The sequence below is a fragment of the Saccostrea cucullata genome, unplaced genomic scaffold, assembly GCF_032062105.1.
Source record: "Saccostrea cucullata isolate Sc308-1 unplaced genomic scaffold, CSIRO_AGI_Scuc_v1 ctg3007, whole genome shotgun sequence".
Taxonomy (NCBI): Eukaryota; Metazoa; Mollusca; class Bivalvia; order Ostreida; family Ostreidae; genus Saccostrea; species Saccostrea cuccullata.
In genome coordinates, this window is record NW_026919901.1 from 67236 (window position 1) to 77704 (window position 10469).

The 10469-nt window shown below is 31.6% G+C and overlaps 1 pseudogene; it reads right to left on the bottom strand.

The window, feature by feature from the left end:
• The window catches only part of LOC134239940 (golgin subfamily A member 4-like), a 56139-nt pseudogene extending 46317 nt beyond the window's left edge, over positions 1–9822 (bottom strand).
• Positions 9823–10469: the final 647 nt, after the last annotated feature.

The following is a 10469-nucleotide window of genomic DNA, read 5'->3' on the forward strand; positions in this document are numbered from 1 at the left end:
AGGCATTTGATTTGGTTAATCATGAAATTCTTATAAGTAAACTTCAATCATATCACTTTGATCAAATGGCTATTAAATGGTTTCATTCTTATTTAACCTCAAGGTCTCAGTGTGTAAAAATAGGAACACATTCCTCTGATTTTTTGCCGTCACAGCAGGAGTGCCCCAAGGATCTATCTTAGGTCCCCTATTATTTTTATTGTATATAAATGATCTCCCTTTACATGTAAATAGAACAGATATTGATATGTTTGCCGATGATGCAACCTTGCATACATATCATAAAAATATAGAAGGTATTGAGAATGCCCTAAACTTTGATTTGTGCGAGATTGAAAATTGGTGTTCCAAAAATCAAATGGTGTTAAATACCAATAAGACAAAATGTATGCTTATGTGAACTCAGCAGAAAAAATCAAGAATAGATTCACCTGAACTAAATTTATATACTTCAAACAAATTAACTGAAAATGTTGAATCTGAAAAACTTCTGGGAGTGCATATTGATGGTTCATTGCCTATAATCACCATATTGACTCAGTTTGTAAATCTTTGACATATAAATTATATACCTTACGCAAAATTTAAAAATTCCTTCCCTTACACACAAGAAAACTATTCTATAATGCATACATTCTGCCCTCTTTGAATTATTGCCTAACTATTTGGGGTAATTGCACCAGGTGCTGGCATAGATAGAGTTTTTAAATTGCAAAAAAGGGCAGCTCGTATTATACTAGATGTGGATTATGATGCCCCTTCACTACCATTATTCGAAAAACTTGGATGGCTGACTATTTACGAGTTGATCGATTTTCATAAATATATATTACTGTACAAAACACTTCATGGTATGGCACCTACTTATTTAAGAGACTCTTTTGAATTTATTTCTTCTAATAATTATGTTCTACGATCTGAAACAAACTATGACCTTCATCTACCGAAATATCAAACAAATCAATTTAAAAATTCTTTTCATTATTCCGGTGTTCATTTATGGAACAAATTACCTTTGTACATATGTTTTTCACAGAATTTACACACATTTCATAAAAATGTAGAAAAATTCATAATAACGTGCCGCAACTAAAATCTCCTGAAATCTATATGTACTTGTATTTTTACGTCATGTTGTATTATTTATTATTGTACAATGATTTTATTATTTATTATTGTATTATTGTGAACATGCTTAGAGGGCCCCGAGGAAGACTAGTGCATTGCACTAATCGGGTTACCCTCTTAAAATAAAGTATTATTATTATTATTATTATTATTATTATTATTGAAATATATTTGGAAATACCTTCTTAGGGCATTGAGTCCTTAAGGTACATTTCAGCTAAAACCCAGAGCTGCCTGTTTAAAACTTTAATGTTTAAGGTTTACTGCCCCTCTAATAAGAAAATTAACTCTTATTGGGTTAAATGACTTTCAAAATATTCTTGTTAAAGGTCATTCTTTATTTAATTTTGTCCCATAAGGTATGTGCTGAAATTTTGTGAATTTTGGTCCTGTATCTCTTCAATAGAGAATTTGAATTGAAAAAGCAGCAAAATTTGTAAAAATTGATGCCTTATATTACATTACTGTACAAAAAACTATTGTACACCCTACATCAACAAGACTTACTGATCAGTCATCTACTTTTGAATTTTTAAGATCCATTCAAATGTAAAGATTACAAAGTCAGTTTTCAGTTAATTGAAATTGATCAATTTTAATCAACCTGCATGCAAAGGATGCTACATGTAGGAATTTAATGAACAATCAAAATCCTGAATAGGGTATTTTTCATGGACCTGTATGAAATGGATGCTAGGCCCTGAATGAACACTCACAATTTTGGAATGCTAATTTAACTTCACCTCCTTGAAATGAATTTTTTGCCCTGAATGCTCACCCACCATCTTGAATATGGTTTTAATTGACTCACATGCAATGGATCCTACACCCTTAATGAACACTCACCGTCTTGCTCTTTCTATGGAATATTGGGACAGAGGGTCGTTGGATTGACCCCGTGACCTGCTGGGGGTGTAGCTTGTCCACCATTAAGACCCGTGATAGGTCTATTATATGTACATACTCTGTGTCCACCGGTATAAATTGGTCCGAAGAGTCTCGCACAAAACTCATGATTCACAGTGGTCAGTAAATTCTCAACTCAAGATCTGATGTGTTTTACATTAATTTCTTTTTAAAAGGGGGGTGGGTGAATGGGTGCAAAAGTTTAGATTTTATGAACTGGTATTGCTGCTGTGTTTGAAGAAGTTGTTGCAATTTCCTAGTCTTAATTTCCAAATCACATTAATAAGTATCACATTAGTGATATCTCAAAAGTATTGCACTATCTCAATAGTTATCTTAAAAGTATTGCACTATCACAAAATCCTCACATTCTCTCAAAAGTATCACAATATCTCAAAAGTTGTCTCAATAGTATTGCATTATCTCAAAAGTAGCACATTATCTCAAAAGCATTGCACTATCTCAAATATCCTCATGATGAATAAAACAGCTTCATATACTCCAAAGTCAGTAATTAAATTCACTTCTCAAACTGAATGCCAAAAGAATATATTCCACAGTTTTCAAATCTTGGACAAAATCCGAAGTTCCTAATTGATTAACAACAGTCTGGTTTACTTCTCCAAACTTAAACCCAGTTTAATTCATTAAAAATTCATGAAAATGGTTCAACAAATAAATCCATGTTTAATTAATTTTTACACACTTTTCTGGCCTTTATCTAGGAATTACAATCACTTAATGAATAATTAACTTGTTTATTGAGTGTTCACTTTTCAGAGTCCCTGGTTGTTTTTCTAATATTCCCATCTCATTTTTCATCAATATTTTTAAAAAATAAAATTCGTAAATAAAATAAAATTACTCCCAAGGCACATGACATTTAAATTTCATCACAACATATTTTTATCTCAATAAAGAAATTTTAACCCTCCTTAATTTCTACAACTCCCCTTGGACTAAAAATTTCACAGTTCACGATTAACTTAATCATATAGGCTTCATTTCAGTCAGTTAATTCATGCCCCATCAATATAACAGGATATGCCGCCTCTGTATAATTATAACAATAGCAGATCACTGATCGCCAGGAAACAAAAAATCAAATATTTATCCACCATTGAAACAATCATTGCTAGGCCGTGCCCTTCTGAAATTTCTACAAATACTCCAGATCCTTTGTTTGTTTGAGTGGTTGCAGACTTATAGCTATCATTCAGAGTAATTAAACAGTGTTTGTTAATTTTTATGTTGGATAATCAATGCAGTTTTGAAAACTATTTGTTGAGTGTACTTTTTACGATTCTTTAATTTCTTTTTTCAGATCACATCAATTACTATCGTGTAAACCTCCTCAAAATTAAATTTATTGATGTTCTAACATTTTTTTTTATTCAATATTGCTTCCCAGTCAATTACTGCTGAAACAAGACACCTAATCTATATACAGTGTTAATTGTATAATCCACCTCTGAGTAATCTGTTTCATTTTGAACTCTGACCCTGATCAATTGGTTTCATTGTAATTTTCATTTTTTTTTCTAATTTCAAGCATGAAGAATAAGTTTATTTCATGTGATACAACCAACACATATCAGTAAATCTGCAAAAAAAATACAAATTGTAGCTTTTCTTACAACTAGCAAAATACAAATTGATATTATCTTCAGAATCCTTTTTTGAACAGTCAAGTAAATGCAAGCAGGATATCTCTTGCATGGTATTAAAATATAGTTCTTCTTTTCTTAAACATTGTTCAAGTTTTTAATTAATTTGTGAAAGTGATATCCAAATATTAGCTTAGAATGCCCTCTCATTGGGATGTTGTGTTAAGTCAGAATTTTGCATGCAATGCTGCAATATTTACAATTGCAGATGTCTTTCCTTATATACCGGTAAGAATGCTAATAAAATTGAAATTCAATTTTCAATGACATGCAGTCAGTCACATGATCAGACTTTCTTGCGTATGGAAAGCAAACTGCATGAGCAATTTGGAAAGTTTCGACTGCGACGTCACTAGCTGCAGATCTGTAGCTCTCCGAAAAAAATATTGATAGACCGGAGAGCTACAGTGCCACCCATTGAAAAAAATGTATATTTATTGCGCACAAAAAAATGCGCTCGGTTTTCGATTTAATTTTCTATGTTTTTAAAACTGCAATCTCAAAATATTACTAACCGTATGTTCCTAACACATTCTTTCGCTGTTTCCAAAACCAAACATTCCTCATAATTGTTGTTAATAGTCCTCCTGATCCTGATATTGTAGTCATCGAACATTTCGTTTATCTAAACTGCCATTTTGGTTTCAAAGATAATTCGGTCCAATATGCTTCGTTCAGATGTCAACTACGAGAGTAATTGATAAAGGAGAGAGGAATTTTTTGGAATCTTCCCTTTTTTGCAGTTGAGGTAAGAATTTGGAAGAATTAATCAAGAACCGAGCGCATTTTTTTGTGCGCAATAAATATACAGTTTTTTCAATGGGTGGCACTGTAGCTCTCCGGTCTATCAATAATTTTTTTCGGAGAGCTACAGATCTGCAGCTACGACGTCAAATGACGTCGTAGTAACATTAAATTGCATTTCTAAATCAAAGTCAAAATGATGCTACATTTCTTTGTAACATGAACGTAAACGTAAAATATAAATATAAGAAATAAGCTTTCATTTTTTAGTTTCATTGGGGTATGACATGAAGTCGGTACGTGATCAAATCTACTATAACGCCCTTCATATTATACCCCAATGAAACTCTAAAAATGATATCTTATTTCTTAATTGTTCCTTTTTTTCACTGTTAATTTTTTTTATATGATCAGCTGCTGGCATATCCATGGATTTTCCTGAGAAATGTTACTGAGAAATCCTATTCCTCCCCCTGAGTTATGTCCCCTAGATTTCCAAACACTACATGTGTTATGCCCCCTAGAATTCTTTAGTTCTGCATGAGTTATGTCCCCTTGATTTTCATAGCTCTACATGAGTTATGTCCCCCTAGGTTTCCATAGCTCTTCATGAGTGATTTCCCCTAGACTTCCATAATCCTACATGAGTTCTGTCCCCTTATTTAGCCCTGCATGAGTTATGTACCTTACCTTTGTTTTCTTTAGTTCCTCCTCAAACGCTGCCTTCATTTCCGCCATTTCCTCCTTGTGAGCATTAGTCAGGGCAACCACCTGCTGGTCGTGTAATTTCTGCCAGTCTAAAAATAGTAACAAGACTTTAAATAAAGTAACAAAACAACCATAGATCTGTATAATAAGAATATAAAATTGTCACACCCGCCACAAGCCGTATGTATTGATTAGGCAGAGGGAACATTCCCCTGTCATCATAGAGAAACAAAGTTCCTACTTACCCCTCTGTGCCTCAAACAGACTGGATTTGTTGGTGTCTACCAGCTCCTGGAGTTCTGCTAGTTTCTTCTACAATGTGTGCATAATACTTATACAGGACTTAATGTTTTTAGAGACAACTCAATCATAGAATGAGGAGACTGATATTTTATCTTTATATTATGTATTATTATGCTTCCTGTCAGTTTGTCTATATAACCCATACCCTACTATTCTCGCATAGTGGTCTAAGGATTTATATAGCGTAAGCATACTATGCCGAAATAGTGCACGGCTTTATTTACTGAATAAAATTCTTCCATGCACTCACCGGGAATCGAACTCACGACCCAGAGGTTGCCAGTCCGATGCCTTATCGATTACGCCACAGAGACGATCACTAAGTATATGAATTTTATTAAATATATAAACTTAATTTATACAATTGACACAAGAAAGGGAAAATAGACAAATATTATTTGAAAACAGTTATATTTATTCTAAGGAATCTTAGATAAATGTGTACAACAAAGTTTCAAACTAATTACATACAGATCGTTAGATGAATTGATACCATGGGGTCATTAAAACGCTTTTTATATAGCGCTTGATTGAAGGATGTAAAAGAAAATTATCAATGAAAATCCACGTCTGTAAACAAATAAGTCTTACTAACAAAACAGAAAATAAAGATGAGTATCTTTGGGACAGAAAATTCTGACTTATTTAGAGAAAATACTAGTAACCAAAATAACTAAGCATGCAACCAATTTTAGCATGAAGATTTTGAATGAGTTCTTGCAAGTGCGCTGAATTAGCACCGATATTTTCAGGAAAAAGTCAAATGGATTGCCGCTTAAATAATTACAACAGTCAGCATAATAATAACAATAGTGTTGCATTATGCATGTACTATGCCTAAATAGTAGGCAGGGTTTGACACATAGTGCACTCGCCTCCGGCTCGTGCACCATGTGTCAAACCCTGCCTACTATTTAGGCATAGTACATGCATAATGCAACACTATTATATAAATATCATATGAAAAAATCTTCTTATAAAATGAATGATGCTTATTAAATTCATGAACTCTTTCTGATTTAAATAAATATTTATTATAATATCCTGGCCGATGGTGAATTGCTACTGATAAAATACAATACATGAATCTTCCGAAATAAAGAATTCTAATTTCTATGATTAATCTAATGCACAAAAAATCAAATCTATATACCACAAATAAGCACATGTACAGTTAACAAGTACATCTTTTACTTTAATACCCCCTTCCCACCTGTCACTCAATATTCTTTCCAAACTGAGACATACAACAATTATCAAACTTAAGATAAATAAAAAGCAATGAACGAAAACTAAAACCAAAGCAAACCCAACACCAGCAAAAAGCAAAGAATCCACAAATCTAGGCCAATATACTTTATGTGAACACCATACTATTTTTCTGAATATTTCAAATCACCTTTAGGTATTTTTAGTTCAAATATTATGAAGATTTTTTTCATATTGGTAGTAATGTGCTCCACTCAAAACAAAATTGGCCTGAATTGATTCTACAGAACAGCCAAACAGAATAAAAAAATCATGCAAAATTTACTTATACAGTGTTTGAAAAAATAATAGAATTAACTCATTAAATTTCAAAAATTACGAAAAGGGACCATTCCTCATTGTTGGATTCCCATGAGTGATCTCGTCTTTTCCTCATCATGAGTAAACAACGACCATTCTTATGTGTACATGTAAATGATGACCCTTGAGAATTTATTTCTTACACAGAAATAATGAAACAATTATTTTTTTAAACACTGTATAAGAAAAACATATGAAAATCAAATAACAGAACTACATTTATTTCAGTATACTACCAATAAAGGTCAAGAGGTCAAAGGCCAACAAGGCAAAAGCAAATGTCATCTAGCAAAGTTAAAAAAAAAAAGGTAGATGAAGCTAGTTACTGAATCTATAATCCTGTAGTATAGATAAAGCAGAGAGAATGCATCCATGCTAAAGCTAATTAATAAGTTAGAAATAATGGATGTTTCACATAACCATTTTTATATATATGAACAAATACAAAACTTTTCTCACTTGGGGAATTATTATACATGTATATTATTAAGGGTAAAATTATTTGCTTTAACAAGAAAGCATTTATGCAAGGCATTTCCATTTTTTAACTGAATATTCAAATTCATGGGATGTAATGGTCTTCAAATGGCAAAGTAATATAAAAGCTGGTAAGTAAATCTTCATAACTATTTTAAGCTAAATGTAAATGAAATTTCATTAACATGATTAAGTTAAAAAACAATTAATCTAGCATGAAATAAAACCACATTTACCGGGACTATAGCCTACAACAATTCAAATACCTCACTGAAAGCATTTCAAATGATATATATCTGACACGTACAAAATCTTATAGCCGAATTAAGCCTATAAATTAATTTTGTTGCAACACAATTGTAGCACAATATAATTATGGGAGAATTTCCTGTCAACATGCCCTACGTACCTTCATCTCTTCTGGCTTTGTAAGAGAAGCAGTCAAAAGGTTTAATTAAAACCTGATATAGTTACGTAATTTGTTACCTTTCACTGGTGTTTTGTTTTGTGTTTTATACATATACTATCAATTAACAATTTCATCTTTTATTTGTGAATTTCATTCACTTTATAGCAAATGTTCATAGACTGTGTAAATAACCTATAAGACACAGTTAAGTATCAATTTAATTTCTTTATCTACGGATTAAGAAACATGTGTCAAAAATCATTATACTTCGGATAAATTTCAGTCTTACAGAAAGTTTCATTAAGATAAACTGTAGGCAAGACTTCTAGGGCTGGTGTTATTTTCATATTAATTTAAAAACATTCTTTTCAATATCTTTCAAATTAATATTTCTGTCTGTTTGTTTAGCTTTTGACAGAGAAATCAGATCAGTAATTTACATCATGAAACCAATTGACTTGTTTGATTCAAATTCAAAAAAGAAAGAAAATATTTTGAAAAAAAAAATCAAAGGGATTGTTTGATTCCAATAATGCAACAAAAATACAGAGTTGCATTATTATGACTGATATAATTTAATTTGTATTTAAGTAATGCATTGCTAACACAGGCCTCTATCATGGTGAAAAATGATTTAATTGGCTGGTTTCATAAAACTTGGTGAAAAACAATTTGATTGGCTGGTTTCATAATATTAGATGGTGAAAAACAATTTGATTGGCTGGTTTGTTAAAACTTGACAGGGATTCTCACACACAAACCTTTAGATCCGAGTTTTTCTCTTGGTTGCGTTCGGAGTCTTTTTTAGAAAGATAATCTGTCTGTCCCACCTCCAGTTCTAACATTGACAGTTTGCTGTTGAGGTCTCGGATCAGGGCGTCTTTAGACTTAATGGTCGCCTCATTCTTTGTTTTTGCATCTTCTAACTCTTGTATGGTTTTCTTTTTGTTGTGTAAGAATGAAATAAGTTGCATAAAGCAAGAAAAAGTAAAGAACGAGAAAAATTTATGCTAAAATTTCTACAGAAAGCATGAAAAGATAAGCAGAAAAAAGTTAAATATCACATGCTTGAAAACTTCTGCCAAAGCCCTAAATATTTTATCTCCTTTGTCTACTGTATATTATCTTCATATAATGGTAAGATTTTTTATGTGTCAAATAAATGTGATGTGCCTCATATTCATTATAAACAGTTGCTACATGTGCAACTGAAGTTGGGTACATGAATTTTAAATAATTTTATGCAAAATATATTCCAGTTCAATAAATCTGTTGACATGGCAAAAATTTTCAAGCACACAGTGTGAGAGTAAACTATGCTACAAATTAAGAGAAAGTATGGTGTAATTTAAATTAGTTCTCTACTCATGTTGAAGTTCTTTTTGTTATTAAATAAGCAAGTTTTGAAATATTCCAAGTAAACAAAGAAGATGGTCCAACAGGAAAGTTCATTCCTTCCAAAAACTTGATCATCTCTTGAACTTATTTCTTTAAGTTTATTAGAAACCAAGCCTAACATACAACTGCCTCATAAAATATAACTCTTCCTGTCTAAAAATAATGAGTTATCCTTCTAGAATCCTGATGAGAAAATACCTCCCCCTTGAACTTATAAAGAGTTATCATCCCTGATACATATTACCTCCCCTGACTTTACAGAGTTATCATTCCTAATATTTGCTATTTCCCCTGAATTTACAGTTATCATCCCTGATATATGTTACCTCCCTTGAGCTTATGCAGAGTTATCATCCCTCATACAGGTAACCTCCCCCTGAGTTTACAGAGTTATCATTCCTGGTTGAGTTAATTACCTTGGCAGCCTCGGCCGCTGTCCTGAATTTCTGGGTGTCGTTCGTCTTGATTTCTAATTGTTTTAGCAGCTGTTGTACCTTCTCCTCTTTCACCTCCATTTCTGAGGAAAAAAATACAAAAATTCATAAAGTTTAGCTAGTTAAACAGCTTTTCACTTGAACTCATTTGATTGATTTACAAAAAAATCCATAAAATTTGGCCAAAAAATCAGGAAAAATGCAGCAAAATATACGTTTTGAAAACGTTGTTTATTTACAAATCTTTATACATAATATAAAATATAATTAAATGATGAAATCGAACTAGAAATTTTGAGTCTTTTATGACTTATTCAATTCTTGTTTGTAGTCGGGTGAAATGTTACCTAAATCAAAATCTTTTTTATAGTTAGCATTGTTCATTTAATGTAAAAACAGTAATGCACAATTATTTACGATGTGCTAATTATTAGATTGAATTTTTAATTTTTATGATCCCCCACAGTGTTATAGCTTGATATATATATTGATTTGTGATTATTTTTTGTGTAAAAGGAGTTAAAACAAAATTAATATTTTTCTAAATTGTAGTTCAAACATATCTAGTAATTTTTTTTTCAACTGGGCAGTGTCATCGCCGTATTTCACTGATTTATGGCACTGAAAACACTTAATGAAAGGTATTAATTGCTTTGAAATATTTTTTTTATGTTGATTTACTAATAACAAAGATTCATGGAAACCAATTTTACTGTATTATGTTTT